This window comes from Protopterus annectens, chromosome 6.part0 (assembly GCF_019279795.1).
Source record: "Protopterus annectens isolate FY-2018-M chromosome 6.part0, PAN1.0, whole genome shotgun sequence".
NCBI lineage: Eukaryota > Metazoa > Chordata > Ceratodontiformes > Protopteridae > Protopterus > Protopterus annectens.
The window spans coordinates 1558658925-1558678186 of record NC_056737.1 but is presented as its reverse complement, the minus strand read 5'-3'; the positions used below and the strand labels follow the sequence as shown (position 1 = coordinate 1558678186).

At 45.7% G+C, this 19262-nt stretch overlaps 1 protein-coding gene across 1 annotated transcript in view; it reads right to left on the bottom strand.

The window, feature by feature from the left end:
* Positions 1-19262, bottom strand: part of LMLN (leishmanolysin like peptidase) — a 2253233-nt gene that overhangs the window by 416970 nt on the left and 1817001 nt on the right. The window lies entirely within an intron of this gene.

Below are 19262 nucleotides of genomic sequence, written 5' to 3'. Positions count from 1 at the left end.
GACAGGCCAAGGGAGGCAGGAAAATAAAATAGCTTGTGACAGAAACTTGGAGGCAGGAAGAGAGGCTAGCACTGGAACGGTTTGGATCTTGCAACTTAGAAAAATATGACACTGAGATGGAATCAATATTGACTTGTGAAGGTTGACAATGTACCCCAAGCTGTGCAATAGAAGCTGGGTAAAGTGAAGATCATTGGCTTGGAATGGAGCCTGAAGCAAGAGATTGTCCAGACAGGGAAATATCTGAGTATCCAGGACCCTGCAAAAAGTAACTACTAGAGCTAGGCATGTTATGAACACCACTGGGGCTGTTTAAAGCCCAAAGGGCAAAATAGAGATCTGAAATGACAGGATGAAGCAGAGAAGTGCACAGATTTCCTGAACAGAAGCTGGACAGGAATATGAAGATAAGCATGCTTCAGATCCAGGCAAACTAAAAAAGCTTGAGGAAGCTGTCACAAAAGGAAATATTGCCAGCCCAGCTATCTGGAATTTTGTAAATAATTCTACGGCATTTGTGAATATTGATATGATTCATACAGAAGTGTGTGCAAAGGTGTAAAGTACTGAGCTAAAATGTAACCCACAGCATGGCCTGCTGGCTTAGGACAGAAATGTATATAAACTATTGTAACTGTGTAAACATATATGTTTTAACAGTAGAAACTAGAACACAGATGGCTAACTTGCAAAACTTGAAGAAAATAAGTTGAAATTAAATTGTTTTACGATTGTGCTATAAAAGTTATCTTTCAGTCAACAAGAGACAGGATGTCTACATTAGGGGCCTCTCTGTGTTGTCCTGTAAGTGTTTTACTGTTTTATGTCTTCCAGCAGTAGCAAAGAGCTGAACGCTATGTGTTTTTGGAGAGAGATGTTAAATGTAGGTATTTCTGACACTAGGGGGTTTAGCTTGGGAATTAAAAGTCAGGTGGCAAAAAGTGATGTCATCTAAGCTAACCCAGCAGTAATATTTTATATTAATTTAAGAACCCTCTCAGAGACAGATTGTGCATTTTGTATTTTGTCTTTGACCTAGCAAGAACAACCACTCATCACCACCTTCTGCACTTGCCTTACTGTAAGTTTTTAGGGCATATTAACTCTTTTAGATAGAGGTTCATAGGTGCATACTAGGCTAATGGCCCTGGAGCCTTTACAAGCCTAGCCCACAGAAATGCCCTGGCATCGTGTCATCAGACGTTAGTTCCCGGTGTCTCTATCAAGTAGAGCCACTGGAGTGATCCTTGGGGTGAACTTTCTATTTCCCATCCACTCATCAATATTTCTCTTGAAGAGGGCCAGTGAAGTGCTCTGCTTGACATGTATGGGAAGTGTATTCCAAAGCATGGGCAGTCTCTGGGTTATGAAGCTGTCCCTCCAGTATGGTCTGCTGATTGTGGTAATGAGGTTGAGGTCTCATGTGGTGTGGAGGAATTGGGGTTTCTTTAGATGTAGCATTTCTAACACAGCTGGGTCAGACATGGCTTTGCAAGTCAAGCAGAGATCGCCTCTTAGTAGATGATATAAGACAAAGAATAGCTGGAGTTTTTTTTAGTCTGTCCATGTAGGATGTGTTTAAGGCCTAGGATCCTCTTCGTGAGGTACTTTTGTGGCCTTTCCAACTGTTGCATGCGTCTAGTGAGGTACAGGCCAAATGGGGCACTATACTCTATGATTGGTCTTAATGAAGGATAAGTAGAGAGAGATGATGACCTCATTCTTCCTGGATGCAAAACCCTTGGTAATGAGGTGTGCCACATAGGAGGAGCTTCTGACCACAGTGGCAATGTGGTGGTTGAAGAAGAAGTCGCTCTCAACCTGCGTCTCCAGAGCTCTTATAACGTCTTCAGTGTTCAGTGGGCTCCCATCAATGTGGTAATTAGTGGGAACTGAGTTTTTCCCAAAGGGGATGACGACGCATTTTTTGGCATTAAGCTTAAGGCCATGTTTTCGACACCAGTTACTGGTCTCAGTGAGGCCTTTTTGTAGAATGTCTACATCACTTAGGGAGTTAATAATGACTCCCAGCTTGCAGTTATCTGTGAACATGGTCAGCCAGAGTACCTCCGTGTTGGCCTGGACTTCTGAGAAGTAGATGCCAAACAGGAGAGGACTCAGGACCGATCCTTGTGGGACTCCGCTTGTGACTGATTGGCAGTCTGACTTGGAGTCCGCTACTTTCACAATGTGGGTTCTATCTGTGAGCCAATTTGCAACCCACCTAGTGATATAAGTGTAGTTGCCTAGTTTGGTGAGTTAATCAATAATTCCTGAGTGGGGAATGGTATCAAAGGCCTCGGCCAGATCGAGGTAGGCTGTATGAACTGCCTTGCCTTCATCCACAGCTCTGGTGACTGACTCAAAGAAGTCAACCAGGTTGAGCAGGCATGATCTACCGTTCACAAAACCAAATTGAGTGGGATCTAGAGTTTGGAGATTCCCTATATCCTTGTTAATTAGGTCCTTGATGATGCGCTCCACAGCCTTACATATCAGACTTATCAGGCTAATGAGGCAATAATTCCTAGGGTCTGTAGTTGCTCCCCCTTTATGGAGAGGGATAACTGTAGCAGTGCACTATTCGGTAGGGACAAAGCCTGAGGTGTGGCTGTGATTGAACAGGGCACACAGATGTGGTGTCATTTCATTTTGTAGTTCATGTAGAACACATCCAGGGATATTGTTGGGTCCCATGGAAGCTGTATTCTTGGCTTTGGACAATGTAGCTTTAACCTGTGCTGCAGTAATGCTGGTTGGCTGGCATTCCTCCAGTACTGTGATTAGTCCTTTGGGGGGGGGGGTTAAGTTGGCACTGAATCTGTCGGCCAGTACATTGGCAATATCTGTTGGCTCAGTATAGGAGGTACCATTGTGAAGTAACTCACAGCAAACCTGGGTATTGCCATGGAGATTCTTGATATAACTACAGAAGGCTTTCTGATTGTTTTTAGCGTCTGCCGCAATTCTGCCTTCATAGCTGGCTTTAGAGGTTTTGCTGAGGGATCTCAACTTTTTGTTGAGGCTAATAAGGGAGTTTTTCCAGTCTTGGGACTTAACCTTTTTCTGCAACAGTTTCTTTCTTCTATTGTAGAGTTTATCAATGGCAGTAAATATAGCTAGGAATATAGTAAAGATTAGTTTAGATGTTTTCTGTACTTCTTTGGTAAAAAAAAGATGGATTAATATGCAGAGATACTCTGTCTTTGTGAAATATCAAATATGGTGGTTGGGAAGACAAGGCTTGAATCTCTGAAATTCTTCTTGCAGAAGTTATGGCTACCAAGAAAATAGTTTTCCAAGAAAGAAACTTGAGATCTCATTTAGCTGCTAGTTCAAAAGGGGGGTGAATGATAGCCTGGCAGCACCAAATTTAGATCCCAAGGGGGAGTAGAGTCTTTATAAGGGGGGCTTTAAAAGAGGAGGTCCTCTCAGAAAGGCTTTGCAGAGTTTATGTGAAGTAGCAGAAGAACTTTGGCAACCAATATGAAAACTGGATATTGCTGCTAATTTGACTTTGATTGTCAAAGAAGCTGACCCTTCTTTGAAACATTGGGCTAAAAAATCAAGACCATCATGAATAGCAGCTGAGAAGGGATCAGTGTTACTTTAGAGTACACAGTCAAAGTATATTTTCCATTTACTGGACTATAGCTTATGTGTAGATGGCTTATGAGAAGGCAGGAGTATGTGTCAGATTGTACAGGACAGCATAGATTGTCTGGTTATTAATGGAATTGCAGAAACCAGGCAATCAGCCTTAGACTGGGTATATTCTAGTTCAATCATGCCTGCGGGTGAGACAGGAGGTCTGGAGTTGGAGCCAGAATCCATGGTTGGTGAAGTAAGTGAGGCCAAAGAAGGGAAACCACATCTATTGAGGCCAATACGGTGTAATGAGGATTACTTTGCTCTTTGACCTGATGGCTTTCTGTAGAAATTTTAGGATTAATGGAGTCAGGGGAAAGACATAAAAAAGACCAGAGGGCCAGTTTTGTAGAAAAGCATCCCTCAATAACCCCCCCCCCCCCCAGGCAGATTAGGGCAAAGTAGCTTCTGCACTTGTTTAGGGTAGAGGTGAAAAGACTGCAGCAAGGCTGACTCCCTTGATGGAATATCCTGTCACATTTTGACTGAGGGACCATTTGTGAGTTAGAAGAATGCACCTGCTAATTTTGTCTGCTATCACACTGGACTTCCCGGAATATGGATTGCTATGAGAAAGCAGTTGGATGAGATCACCCACTGCCACAGTCTGAGAGCTTCTTGACACAAGGGGTATGATCTGGTTCCCCTTGTTTGTTGACGTACCAGACTACTGACATGTTGTCTGAAGTGCAATCATCCCCAAGGAGAGAGCATCCTGGAAAGCCTGTACCACTCGCAGCACTGCTCTCATCTCTAGGATGTTGATATGCAAGCTGGCCTCTGCATGGGGACCAAGTGCCTTGGACTGTTTTCCCCAGAAAATGCGCCGCCCTACCCTAGCCGGGAAGAGTCAGTGGTCACTGTGGCCTTGGGCTGGGGGAAAATACACAGATAAACTTGTAGAATTTGATCCAAGTCCACCATCTGAAGTCTTTTTTGCATATATTGGTGATCCTTAACTGAGTAGACATTGGTTGGTGAAGGATAGCTTTGTACGGATAACAGCCACTGCAGAATTCTCATGTGAAATCTGGCCAGCAAGACTAGTGTTATTGCTTCCACCATGGACACATGAAAGAACCAATCATGCTGAAATCTTGTTGCTGATGATTATGTTTGTGATTTGCAACCTGATTGTTTCCACTCTTGAACGGGGGAGTGAGGCCATTGTTTTTCTTGTGTTGAGAATTGCTCCTATAAAGTATAAACTTTGAGTGGGCTCTAGATAGGATTTCTCATGTTTATGGATATCCCTAGATGAGAACACATCTGGAGAGCACAGTCTCTTGCCTTCAATAGTTAATGCTTGGTTGAGCTGGATATGAACCAGTTGTCTAGCGATGGAAACATGTGGAATCCATGCAGTCTCAAATGAGCTGCTACTACTGCCATGCACTTGGCAAACATCCTGAGGGCTGTGGTGACACCAAAGGGCAGAACTCTGAACTGATGACTCGCTCCCAGCTGGAAGCTTAAATACCTCCTGGATCATTTGTTCATCTTTATGTGATAATACACATCCTGAAGGTCTATCGAGCGCATCCAGTTGTCCTTTTCCAAAAAAGAAAGAATGGACTGAACCATGACCATCTGGAACTTGTTGCATCGAACTGCTGAGATCCAAGACTGTTCTCCATCTCCTGTTTTCTTTGGCACTAAGAAGAATCTTGAGTAAGTTCCGGACTTTCTCTGGTCTGGTGGGCTCTCTTGGATGACTCATTTTTAAAGCAGTTTTTGTACTTGAATAGCTGCTTATTTCCTCTGACTGGGTGGAACATCGGGATTTTCCTGCAATGGGGAGGAGGAAGGGAAAATGGTATACTACATCCTCTAGAAATGATCCTCTGCACCTAGGTGTCTGATGTTATTTCTAGCCAGGCTCTCCAGTGCAGGGACAGTTGACTCCTGATTGCCTCCAGAAGAGGGCAATCAGGCCTCCATTCAGGAGCGCTGGAAGGGTCTACCAAAGAAAGTTTCTCTGGACTCATAGTTTTACGAGCCTCCTCTGAAGCAAGGGTGGTGTATACCATTGGAGTACCTCCCTCTGCCCCTGGGGGAACTACTTCCACGTGTGTCTTGAAAAGAGACTTGGGATTTCCTGAACCACATTTTTCCACTACTTCGCTGATTCCTGGAGAAGTATCTATGAGGAATGGAGAAACATGCCCGTGGCAGACAGGGTCTTTCCATCCTTCTCACACCTGGACAATGTATCTCTTACCTTAGGGTCAAATAAGGACATGTGGTCAAAAGGAGCATTGATCAACGTAGACTTGAGTCTCCACAAAGTCACAGAAGCGCATCCAGGTGTGCCTCCTCATGGAAATGCCTGAACCTGTTTGCTCTACTCGTTCCTTTGGTTGCATGTAAAATGAGACTTATGAAAGAATTAGAAACAGACTGCAGGATATTCAACTGAGAAGTAACAGAAGCCTGTAAATCCTGAGAGGGTTACCCGAAAGCTCTTTAACCAGATCCCTCTGTAACCTACTGAAATGTTCCAGGTAGCTCAGGGACCGTAAGAAGGTTACTGAAGCATAGACATGCCTCCAGAACCTATCTGTTGCCCGAGAATCCTTGTTGGGGAGATGGATAGAGGAACTTTCCTCGGCTAGTCCTTTTTTCGTGGCTGCCATGATAACATCCACAGGCACACCTTTAATCGAAAATTGCTTGTCTTCAGGAGCAGTAATAATTTTGTCCAGTCTCTGAGGGGATTGGCTCAATGGTGAAAGGGGCATTCCATGCCTGCCAAGAGATAAATTCAATGAGCTCACTGGTAGGCGGAGTTACCCAGGAGGTAGACGGGTGGGTACCAAAAGCTTCCAGGTACATGGACTCCTCAGAGGAAGGACTGCTGGGCTTCCAGTCACTTCACTGTTTTAGAATTTCTAGGATGTCTCCAAAGAAGACGTCATCAGGTGGTGACCTTGGGGACCCTTCGCCCTCATCAAAGTCTGTGTCTTCAGTGATGGAATCCTCCAGAGAATCAAAGTGCTTCCTCTTGCACAACTTCTTTCTAGGGACCTACTCACTGGGATGCTCTGGGAATGTATCAGAAGAAGTGTGAATACTCTTCTGGGAAACCTGGGGTTTTGGTACTCACTGTCCTGTGGAGAAAAAGATTGAGATTCTGTACGCAGAGATGACAAGGTTGAGGGCTGAAGATCTAAGGAGGTAGGAACCGTCTGAGCTGCTGAAGCAGACATGGCTCTCTTCAAAACTCAAAAGATGACCCCCCCCCCCCCCGAGAGGGACAGGACTCCGGATTCAACAGGGCAAGCCACTGGATCCTAGTCCCTCCCTGCTCCAATGATAATGCTCTTGAGGCAGAAGCCAGAGCTCAGATAATCTGGGCTGAAGCCCAGCTGTGAAGATGCAGCTCCAAAAACTTTGGAGTTGACTTCGACACCTCGGAGCTGACAAGGCAGCCACGGCTCTGACTGAACCAAAGAACCCAAAGCAAACACTGGATCCAATGCAGAAGGAGCCAATCAGCTCAGATCGAAGAACTCTGAAGCTTCAAAGAAAGTCAGAGGAGGAGGAGTAGAAGATATCTGGAACTCCTGACTCACAGGGGTAGGAGGCAAGGAAACCACTGACATACTCTGCACCCAGAGAATTTTTCTCACCAATCTCTCCACGTCTTCTTTGGTCAAACTTCTAGAAGAAAAAGAAGTTATGTCTTACCATAACTTTCCATCTGTATTGTGGATCCTCGTTCAGTCATTACGCATGGGTATCTGTTCCGAACTCGGAACCGAGCCGGACATTTTCCAAACTCGCATCAGCTTCAAACTCTCGAGCTAAACTCTTACCCACAATTCCCCTCTCCCTGTTACCTCAGATTGAGTTTGCAAGTTAAAGAAGGTAGAAGCTACCTCTGGTCAAATAACCTACAGAACTGGATGGTGAGATCTGCTAGAAACCACAGGAGGGGGAAGGAGGGAGGATCATACTGACTGAACGAGGATCAACAATACAGATGGAACGTTATGGTAAGACATAACTTCTTTATCTGATATTGTTAATCCTCGTTCATTCCTTACGCATGGGACGGAGTCCCCAGCTACCTCTATTCCTGGGAGGCTCTCATGGAAGGACATTCCTGAGCACCATAGAACCGAAAGATGCTCTTCCCCTGGAGGCCAAATGCAATTTGTAATGATTGATGAAAGTATGAGGCGTAGCTCAAGTTGCAGCTGCACAGATGTCATGTAAAGAAGCTCTGGCATGGAAGGCAGCAGAAGTTGCCACCGACCTTGTTGAATGAGCTTTCATGGAAGTAGGCAACGAGATAGTACGTTGTGTATAAATAAAAGTCACACAGTCCTTCAACCATCTAGCTAATGTGACCTTAGCAACAGCCGATCCTAATCTAGATCCAGAAAAGGCCAAAAATAACCAGTCAGATTTATGAAAGGGTTTAGTCCTGTTTAAGTAAAAATGGATTTGCCTGTGTATATCTAGGGTATGTAGGCAATACTCTCCTTTGTTTGAATGGTTGGGAAAGAAAACTGGCAATTCAATGGTTTAATTAATGGACATTTCAGAGATCACTTTAGGCAGAAATGACAGATTAGTTCCCAGAGACACTCTATCTCTATGAAAAATCAAGTATGGAGCCTTGATACATAAAGCTTGAAGTTCAGAAATACATCTGGCAGAAGTAATAGCGACCAAAAACAAGGTTTTCCATGACAAATACTTGAGGTCACAAGACGAGGCTGGTTCAAAAGGTGCCATTGTCAGAGCTTGTAGAACTAATGATAAATCCCATGGTTAAATAGGTTCTCTAAAAGGTGGCTTCAGATGATTCACACCTTTTATGAAGGTCTTACACAATTTATGGGACATAAGAGAGGAATCTTGGACACCTTCATGAAAATTAAAAATTGCAGCCAAATGAACTCTAATGGTAGAGGCCGATAGACCCGACTGAATCAGGTCGGCCAGACAGTCTAGTATTACTGACACTGGTGCTGAAAAGGGGTCTACTTGTTTATCTTTCAGCCAACAGGTAAATCTTTTCCATTTTGCTCAGATAAGTAATTCTAGTGGAAGACGTATGAGAAGCAATGAGAAAATCACGTACTGGTAAAGAAAGATCATTCTGCCTGGCAAGCAAGGGAATTGGAGTAGCCAAGCCATTAGCTTCAGGCTGTTCAGGTTGGGATGAATCAGGTTCTGTGGGTGTGAGATCAACTCTGGGATTGGATGGAGAATCCATGGTCAATCTAGTAAGTGAGGCCAAAGGAATGGGAACCGAATCTGTTGTGGCCAATACGGTGCTATAAGGATTAACTTGCTCTTCAACTGCCGGGCTTTCTTCAGAAACTGGGGAATGAGAGAAAAGGGCGGAAATGCATAGAGAAGACCCGAGGGCCAATCGAGGACTAGAGCGTCCCTGAGTGACTGTCCTGGAGGGGGAATCAGGGAGAAGTAGTTGCTGCATTTGTAGTTGGTCGGGGATGCAAAGAGGTCGCAGCAAGGACGGCCCCAGCGGTGGAAGATCTCCGCCACTATCAAGGGATTCAGGGACCACTCATGAGGTTGCAGAATGCACCTGCTGAGTCTGTCTGCTATCACGTTGAAACTCCCGGGAATGTGTGTTGCTAGAAGAAAACAGTTGGTAGCCATCACCCATTGCCATATCCTCATGGCCTCTCGACAAAGTGGGTAAGATTTGGTTCCACCTTGCTTGTTGATGTACCAGACCACCGCCATGTTGTCTGATTGAATCGCAATTGTCCCAGATGGCAGCAGGGGATGGAATGCTTGCAACGCCAGAAGCACCGCCCTCAGCTCTAGAACATTTATATGCAGATGGGCCTCCAGTTGGGACCAAGTGCCTTGGACTGTCTGTCCCTGACATAGCCACCCCACCCCACCAGGGAGGCATCCCATGGTCACTGTGGCCTTGGGTTGCTGGGGGGAAAAGGGGCGAGACCACTGTGAGAGACTGTGTATCATCCACCAATTTAAATCCTGTTTGCACCTGTGGGTTACTCGAATCATGGCTGAAAGAGGATACAATTGGGTGAGCAGTAGCTATTGTAGAAGCCTCATGTGAAACCTGGCCAGGGGAACAATGGTAATGGAGGCTGCCATGGGACCCAACAGCTGTAGAACCGAGTGAGACGTGGATTTTTCCTTTGAAAGCATTGGAATTAGTTGTTGCTTTATCCTTAAAATTCTGTGCTCTGGAATAGCAGCTCTGCAGTTTTTTGTGTCCGAGATAACCCCTACGAATTCTGTCGACTGAGATGGGGTGAGATTGGATTTCTGCCAGTTTATGGTTATGCCTAGCCTTTGAGCAGCAAGGAGAGAGTATGCCAGAGCTTTTTCCAGTAGATGTCTGGTGGGGGGGGGGGGGGGATGAGCCAGTCATCTAAGTATGGAAACACCTGGAATCCTTGAAGTCGCAAGTGAGCTGTGACAACTGCCATGCACTTTGTGAACACTCTGGGGGCTGTAGAGAGTCCGAAGGGCAGTACTCTGAACTGGTGGTGACTAGCTCCCGCACGGAAGCGCAGAAATCTTCTCCATGGCCTGTCCAACTTTATGTGGTAGTACACATCTTGAAGATCTATAGAGCACATCCAATCATCTTTTTCCAAAAGCGAGAGGATAGACTGTATAGTGACCATCTGGAATTTTTGTACTCTCACAAACTTGTTCAATACACTGAGATCAAAAATTGGTCCCCAGTCCCCAGTTTTCTCTGGCCCCAAAAATAGTCTTGAGTAGAATCCGGATCCTAGCTGGTCTGTAGGGACAATTTGGATGACTCTTTCTTAGCAGCTTTTCTATCTCTAGCGCTGGTTCTTCCTTTTGACTGGGTGGAACGTCTGGAAGATTTTTTGAAGGGATGGGACAAAGATCGAAGGGGATATGATAACCTCTGGTTATGATCCTTTGTACCCAAGAATCGGTGGTGATGGTTAGCCAGGCAGAAGGGTACAAGGAGAAACATCCCCCAACCACCTCCAGAGGAAAGGAGTTGGGCCGCTCTTCAGGAGCACTACTAAGATTGACCAAGGAAAGAATCCCTGGAACCCTGGTTAAGCGGCCCCCCTCTGCCCCGAAAGGAGCATCTTCCCTGTGAGTTTCCCCCTCTGCCTCTGAGGGAGAACTTGGTCTGTGTGTCACGGAAAGGACCCTGAGATTTCTTGAACCACACCTTCCCACTCTTTTGGTTTTGGGAGAAAGCACGTTGAGGGGAAGAATAACAGACACCTATGGCAGAAAGGGTCTACTGTCTTGTTCACATCTGGCCAGTGTGCTTTTAACTTTGGGCCCAAACATCGAGGAGGGCTCAATGGGGGCATTAAGAAAGGAAGACTTAAAAGGTTCCGTGAAGTTGCACAAGCGCATCCAGGCATGTCGTCTCAAGACCGCAGCTGAACCCGCCACTCTAGCTGCTCCTTCTGATGCGTGAGATATCAATCGCATAGAGGAGTTAGATATAGACTCAATGGTGGCCAGCTGAGAGGCCACTTTGTCACGGACCTCATCAGACACTTCACCAGGCAAGGTTTCAGAGAGCTCAGAAACCAGATCCCTTTGAAGCCTGGTAAAATGTGCTATACAATTCATGGACTTGATAGCAAAGGTCGCTGAAGCAAAAGTGCGCTTCCCTATTCTGTCCGGGGCCTGGGACTCTCTGTTAGGCAGATGGACAGTCTGGCTTTCTTCTTCTGCCAGATCCTTTTTTGTTGCGGCCGCCACCACCAAAGCATCTACACGAAGACCTTTGGACCAATGGGGATCTGAAGCAGGAAGGGACAAGATCTTATCTGGCCTCCGGGGGAATAGCTTCAACAGTATCAGGGGCCTTCCAAGCACACTGCATGATGAACATGACAAGTTCATCAGCAGGTGGAGTAACCCAGGAGATAGGTGGCCAGGCACGAAAGGGCTGCAGGAACACAGACTCCTCAGGGGTTGGATTAGGGGGCTGCCAGTCACCTCTCTGTTTCAGGATTTCAAGGATATCGCCAAAGGATACCTCAGAGGGTGACCGAGGGAATCCTTCCCCCTCATCGAAATCTGTGTCTTTGGTGAGGGACTCCTCTGTGATGTCCATGTGCTTCCTCTTACACAAACTTTTCCGGTGGACCTCTTCAGCGGGAGAAGCTGGGGAAGAGAATGGAAAAGGAGATTCCTGAGGGAATATGTCCTGGGGCCCTTGCACCCGGTGTCCACTAGGTGCGACTTGTGAAACCAATGTACCAGAGGAGGGTGGAGGTATAGACAGTCCAGTATCACCAGCAGCAGCGAAAGCCTTCTCCATCAGTTGGAAGGCTGGTCCACCCGGAGAGGAGTGTATGTCTAGGATAGGGGGCACTCCTCCCGTAAGTGGCTTAGCCTGCCGACTCGGAGTCCCTGGATGGCTGTGGAGCAGCAAGCTATGCGTGTCACAGCTGACATCCTGGGTTGTAGCAAAACTTTCCTGCCATGAAAGCAACTGCGGTTCCTTAGTGAGATCCATAAAGGGAATTGCAGAAGGGGAAGACTACTATATCCATGGACTTCAAAGGCAATGAAGGAGGAGAATAAGAAGGTGTCTTTGAAGACGGGTGATCACCTCCCAAGGAAGGATAGTTCCTGGGGGGGGGTGGAATACCTCTGGCCAAGAATGCCTAGTCCACAAGACACAACACATCATGTTCAGAAAGACTTCTAGTGGACCTCACAAAGACTGAGGGAGAAACAGGCCTGTCCACAAAAGAGGCAGACTCGGTACCCATCTCATCTGACCGCACAGAGGACAACATTGCCGAGAAAGACTGAACTACTGTAGTCTGCACCGAAGAAGTTATCGGTGCCGATGTCATTGTCTGCACCGACACATGAATCGGTGCCGAAGTGGTTGGTGGTGCCGAAGCTGGAACCGACAAAACTGGAGTCAACAATAAAGGCCTCGGTTCCGAGGAAGATCTCGGAGCCGACAGGGTCAAGGTCTGCGCCGACTGAACTTTCAGTGCCGATACAGTGGTAATGGTCTGAACCGAGGAGCCCCACGGTGCTGATATGTAGAAGGCTGCAGGAGAGGAGAGTCAAAATCACTAATGGAGCCAAAGGCCTTGGTGCCGAAAGCACTGGGGCTGACAGAGAGCTCCGGAGCTGAAATTTTAGCCTTTTTAGATTTTGGTTGGTGAGAGTCCCCCGCCGGGGATAAAGGCAAGGATTTAGCCTTAGTAGAAACATCCATTTTCTTATGGGCTTTAGGAGAGGTTGAGACCTCTGACCCAGAAATAACCTCTGAAAAGGGAGATTTTAGAAGTCCCTTCAGTATTAGCTTATTTTTCCTTTCTAACAAAGTTCTATTAGAAAAGTTCTCACAAATAGTACAAGGTGGTTCAACAGATAAATGGGAAGCTCCCAAACAATAAACACATAAAGAGTGTGCATCAGAAGTAGGCAGTTTGTGTCCACAATCAGAACACCGCTTAAACCCTGGACTACCCTTTTTATTTGCCATATTAACAAATAGAAAAGTACCAACAATGGTACAAGAGAGTACACAAAAGTATGAAAGAGAAAGGGAAAAGGATTACCAATGATGGTAAGGAGAAAATTACCTCGTAGTAAAAAGGGTAAGTATAGGACAGAAAAAAACCTGAGAAAATTATGAACGCTAGATGCGATAGGGCAAGAGACAATAAAAGATCAACTTTTCTTACAGAAAAGTAATCTGTAAAGCAATTAAACAACAATTGACTGAACTTAGCTCAAGAGAAGTAGCTTGACACGACCGGATGGCAACGCGTCAAACAAAATCTGAGTTAACAGGGAGAGGGGAATTGTGGGTAAGAGTTTAGCTTGAGAGTTTGAAGCTGACGCGAGCTTGGAAAATGGCCAGCTCAGTTCCGAACTCAGAACTGATACCCATGTGTAAGGAATGAACGAGGATTAACAATATCAGATCAAGTGGAAATAATGGAGGGTGACTTTGGCCTCTCCAGAAAAGAAGAAGGAATTCTGAATGGTGAATATTGGGTCCTGGGTAAACCAGATAGACATGTAGTCAAATCTGTTGATTTTGGTGTTGGACCAGAGAGCATCAGATCCAAAGAATCCTTTTACTTATCCGAAGTCAGATCCAAAGTGGTAGATGGATCTGTAGGGTGATGTATCCTGACCTTTGGGTCCAAAGTAGTAGTCTGAGCCGAAACTCTGGGTCTCTTATTTGTTGGATTCAACGACAAATCCAGAACCAATATAGGCTGCTTCTTCACTTTTTCGTTAGTCTTTGAGGAAGAAGAAGAAGGGCTTGATGATTTTGACTTGCTCTTTGTTGTTTATCTACGGAAGGAGCTCCAGATAGTGCCTCACTGAAAGTAGATGGCAGTTAACCTTTAAGAATAAATTTGTTTTTGCATTCAACCAAAGCTCTATGGTTGAATGTGTGGCAGACTGAACAATCCTCCGGAACTTGGAGGGGTCCCAAACAATAAACACAAACTGTATGGGAGTCCAAATATGGCATTTTGCAGCCACATTTTCCACACTTTTTGAAGCCAGCTTTTTCTTTCTCTGCCATTTTACCCCTACAGAAAAGTACAGTTGTGTACACTTAGCATAAATGCAGATGTTCGAGTGTATTCACTGTTGCAAGCCTAACCAACAGGTTATCCGGCTCCCGGTAGTCCTCGATCAGCCAGAATACCAAAGGTAAGTAAAAATGTCATCGGTTGTAAAGGACGTCAGGGCGTCCGATATAAAAGGAGGCAGCCAACGTCACTTCCTCAGTCTTTCTTGCCATAACAATCAGAAGCCCCCAGAAAACAAGGCTTAAACCAAATTTAGCCTGTACCTTAGGAAAAGAGAAAAAGGGGGAAGGAGGGAGGGAAAAGCAGGACTGCAACAGTGAATACACTCCAACATCTACATTTATGGTAAGTGTACACAACTGTACTATGTTTATCATGTTTCACTGTTGCAGTCCTAAACAATGGGTTGATTACCAAAGCCCAGAGGAAAAAGGAAGGAGGAACCAACAGAATCAAGGATTGGAGATAATGCCCTGCAGAACAGCAGTGGCAAACCCTGCCTGGCTCTTGAAAACAAAGGCAAATTATAATGCTTTGTGAAAGTGTGAACAGAAGACCATGTGGCAGCCTCCAAAATGTCTTTAGTAGGGACACCCCTTAAAAAGGCTGCAGAAGTGGAAGCTGCTCTAGTTGAGTGGGTCCTAACCCCTTGAGGAGGAAGCTTGCCATGAAAGTAATACAATGTGCAATCCATTTAGAAATGGTTTGCTTAGAAATAACCTTGTCCTGGTTTCCAGGGGCAAAACTGACCAATAACTGTGCTGGTTTCCGAAGGTCTTTAGTCCTGTCCAGGTAAAACCTGAGCTGTCTATGCACATCAAAAGAATGTAGGATTCTTTCACCTCTATTTCGAGGATTAGGAAAGAAGGTATGAAGTTGTATGGACTGATTAAGAGTCAGGCTAGAAACCACCTTAGGCATAAAGGATGGGTTGGTTCTCAGAGAGACCCTATCTGCATGGAAAATATAAAAAGGCTCCACAGCTATCACAGCATGTAGCTCCGAAACCCTCCTTGCTGAAGTTATAGCAAAGAGGAAGACAGTCTTCCATGAGAGAAACTTTAAATCTGCAGTGGCAGCTGGCTCAAAAGGGGGAAGAGTGAGTTTCTCTACAACAAAATTAAGATCCCAGGCTGGAGTAGGCGCCCTTCTGGGAGGTTTCAAGTTGCAAGCACCTCTGAGAAACATTCTCATCAGGGGATGAAAGAAAAATGGGTTGTTCAAAAGAACAATGAGCAGAAATGGCTGAAGCATGGATCTTGATAGAGGAAAAAGAAAGACCACCCTGAAGCAAATCAGCCAGGTATTCCAGGATCAGAGGAAGGGTAGGCTGAGAAAAAGATTCCCCTCTAGCCTGCATCCAATGAGGGAATCTTTCCCATTTACCAGCATAAGACTACCTAGTGCTAGGCCTCCTGGCCTCCCTCAGCAGGTCAACCACCTGCTGGGAAAGAGAAGAAGAAAAGGATGGAGTCGTACAATGAGCCATGCTGCCAAATGGAGAGACTGAAGATGGGGATGTAGAATGTTTCCCCCTTCCTGAACCAAAAGATCTGGCTTCAGAGGAAGATGCCAAGGAGGAAATTGGGAGAGACTGCGAAGCAGTGGACACCAATGCTGTCTGGGCTAGTCCGGAGCTATGAGAATAGTCCTTGGTCGTTCATCCCTGATCTTCAATAATACTCTGGAAAGAAGAGGAGGGAAGGCATAAACTGACAGCAGTGTCCAAGGGAAAGACAGAGCATCCACCTTCCAGGCTCTGCTGTAATGCTGTCTGGCGCAGAAGAGGTAGAAGATGGTTATCTGATGAGGAGAAGAGAGCCACTTGAGGAGTGCCCCAATGGTGAATGATGTTGTAAAAAAAATGCTCTGTTCAGCTGCCACTCGTGAGGATCCAGGGTCTTGTCTGCTCAACTGGTCTGCCAAAACATTGAGCCTTCCTGGAAGAAACTGAGCTAGGAGATGCAGGCCCAGGGATGCTGCTATGGACCAAAGACTCATGCTCTGTCTGCACAGGAGGTAAGAATGAGTCCCACCCTGCTTGTTGATGTACCACATGACTGTGGTGTTGTCTGTCCTGACAAGCAAGGTCCCCGGAGAAAGAAGATGCTTGAAAAGCTAGTAAGGCCTGCTGGACTGCCATCAACTCCTTTAAATTTACGTGCAGGTGTATCTCCTGGGTATTCCAACTTCCCTGTATGCATCTGCCATCCAGGTAAGCTCCCCAGGCATAGTCCGATGTGTCTGTGGTAAGAACATGAGAGGCAAGAGGTGGGCGAAAAGGCATGTCTTTGTTTTGTAGACAAGCTGCTGCCCACCATAGAAACTCTGTCTGCAGACATGGAAGCAGAGGAATTATTACATCCAGGTCCTGTGTGTGTTGACAGCAAATGTTCTTGAGGTACCATTGCAATTTCCTCATATGCAGTCTTGCATATGGAATCATAAGAATGCAAGAGACCATGAATCCCAGAGCTTGCAGGGAGCTTGGACAGGCTTGCCAAGTCCTTGAAGGAAACTGAAAGAGTTGTCTGTTTCTCCTGGGTAAGATATATCATCTGGGCGGCTGTGTTCAGACTCGCTCCCAGGAATGTTATCTCTTTGGATGGCACCATTTTTGATTTTTCCTCATTGAGAGTGTAACCCAGGGAAGAGAGAAGAGTCTTTACAAATTCTACATCCTTTAACAGCTGTTCCTGAAAATTTGCTTGAATTAGACAGTCGTTCAAGTACGGATAAATCTGAATTTTCTTCTGCCTGCAAAAAGCAATGACTGGAGCCAGGCACTTTGTAAAAACTCTGGGAGCAGTAGATAAGCCAAAGGGTGGTGCAGAGAATTGATAATGTTGATTGCCCACCCTGAAACGAAGGTATTGCCTGAAACTTTCCTTGATAAGGATGTGCAGATAAGCTTCTTTGAGATCCAACGTTACCAGACAGGAATCCTTTTCCAACACTGGCAGCAACTGATGCAGAGTGAACATTCTGAACTTTGGAATTATCAAGAAAGAGTTCAGGATGGATAGATCTCGGATAGGATGCCAGGTGCCTTCTTTTTTTGGAACTAGGAAAAGTCTAGAATAGAAACTCTGGCCTACCTGCTGAGCAGGAACTGATTCTATTGCTCCCAGATGTAACAGAGACAAAATTTGCTTTTCTACTTATGTCCTTTGGTTTGGAGGAGCATCCGGACATCCTTTGGGTACTGGAAAGGTGTGGAAAGAAAACTTGTGTCCTAGGGATACAGTTCTGAGTAACCATTTGTCGCTCGTGAGGGTGGCCCAGGTATTTGCAAAAAGGGCCAACCTTCCCCCTAAAGGACTCTCTGGGCAGGCAAGAACAGGCAGAAGTTAGACAGAGTCACTGAGAATGGTTAGACTGAGATGCAGGCTTAGAACCTCCCACCTTGGAAGAAGAAGCCTGCCAACACTTAGACCTTTGAGGGGTAGCCACTTGTCCCCTAGAAGATTTGTAACCTCTAGTCCTAGAATGGTTCTGTCTGCTGGTATCAGGGAACTTCCAACTCTTAAAGGGCAATTCCTGCTCAAGTGTGGAGGCTGAACTTGTAGAAAGTCTTTAACTATCTGCATAGACTTGGCCTTTTCTTCCATCTTCTTGAGCACTTCCTCAGCTTTGCTGCCAAAAAGACTATCCTTGTGCAAAGGTACATCCAAAAGCTTAGCCTTGACAGGCTCTGGTAGGGGCTGCTCCCTGAGTCAGCATGCCTTCCAATAACAGTGCCAGTAGCTGTACCTCTACAGGAGGCTTCTAGAATGTCAAAACCACAATGTGAAGAATGTTTATTGACAAGACTGGCAGAACTCAGCAAATCCTGCATATCCTTACTCTCCGCCAACAGAGGCACACTTGCTATCCTAGACTTAACAGCTTCCAAGGTGTGCTGCTGGTACTTCAGCATATGAAAAAGACAATTAGTAGATCTAATAGCAAGAGTGGCAGAGGTATGAACCTTTTTATCCCACCTATCTAAGTTCCTAGATTCCCTGTCAGAAGGAACAGGATTTTTAGTAACAGTGGCCTTAACTCCTTTAGGACCTTGAGAAATAACCTCTGGATCAGCCAATGGATTTCTGAAAAGAAACAAATGAGAATCAGGGACTCTATAGTACCTGTCAGATTGCCTGGGAGCAGGAGGAACCGAATTTGGAGTCAAATAATTTTCCACAAAAACATTATCAACCACTTCCAACATAGGTGGAATAGCCAAAGGCTTAAGGTGAGGCAAATCTAAAAACTCCCTAATCTTTTTCTTAGAAAGGGGAAAATCCTGACTTTCTCATTTAAAATGCTCCCTGAGAGTATTTAAAGTATCACCAAAAGAGAAATCTTCTGGAGGAGAAGCAGAACAGATGGACTCCTCTGCGTCTGAATCCTCAAAAGGAGAGAAAGCCTGAGAAACTTCAACAACAGAAATGCTAGAAGTATCAGAATCTGAATAAGACAAAGCCTCAGGACAGACATCCCTAACTCTCTTTGAAGGAGGAGGCTGTGAACCCCTAATAAGAGTCAAAAGGTCATCGGCCATTTTAACCATTTGAAAATGAGGGGAACGGGAGGAAACTGGAGCCTGTTTCTTCACAAGCTTACAACTGGAAGATTTACCTGCAAGTCTGAAGGACTCAGGAGGCCTGGCAACCGCCGAAGTTGCAGCCAAAGTAGTTGGTATGAGCTTGCTGTCGGAACGCAGACCGGAGGCCTCGGACACCAGAGTCAGCTTAGCAGCTCCTAATCCAGCTGAAGAGGCAATAGGCGGAAGGTCAGAAGGCAAAATGGAAGCCGGAGGGCTGGGGGCCTCTGAAATGGTCTCAACTGAGGCCTGCGGTTGAAAATCTGCAGGCTGCAGGGGCTGCAAAGGCTACTGCATGACTGACGACCAACTTAACATCATCCGAGGACTTGACCTTCGGAAGCCTGTCACGGTCCTTATCCTTACATTTCTTGGGGATATCCGAAGCCCGAAGACCAGCGGATATCATACTGACAAACATAGGCCAAACTCCAAAATGTTTAGCTAAAAGCTTAGCCCGACGACGA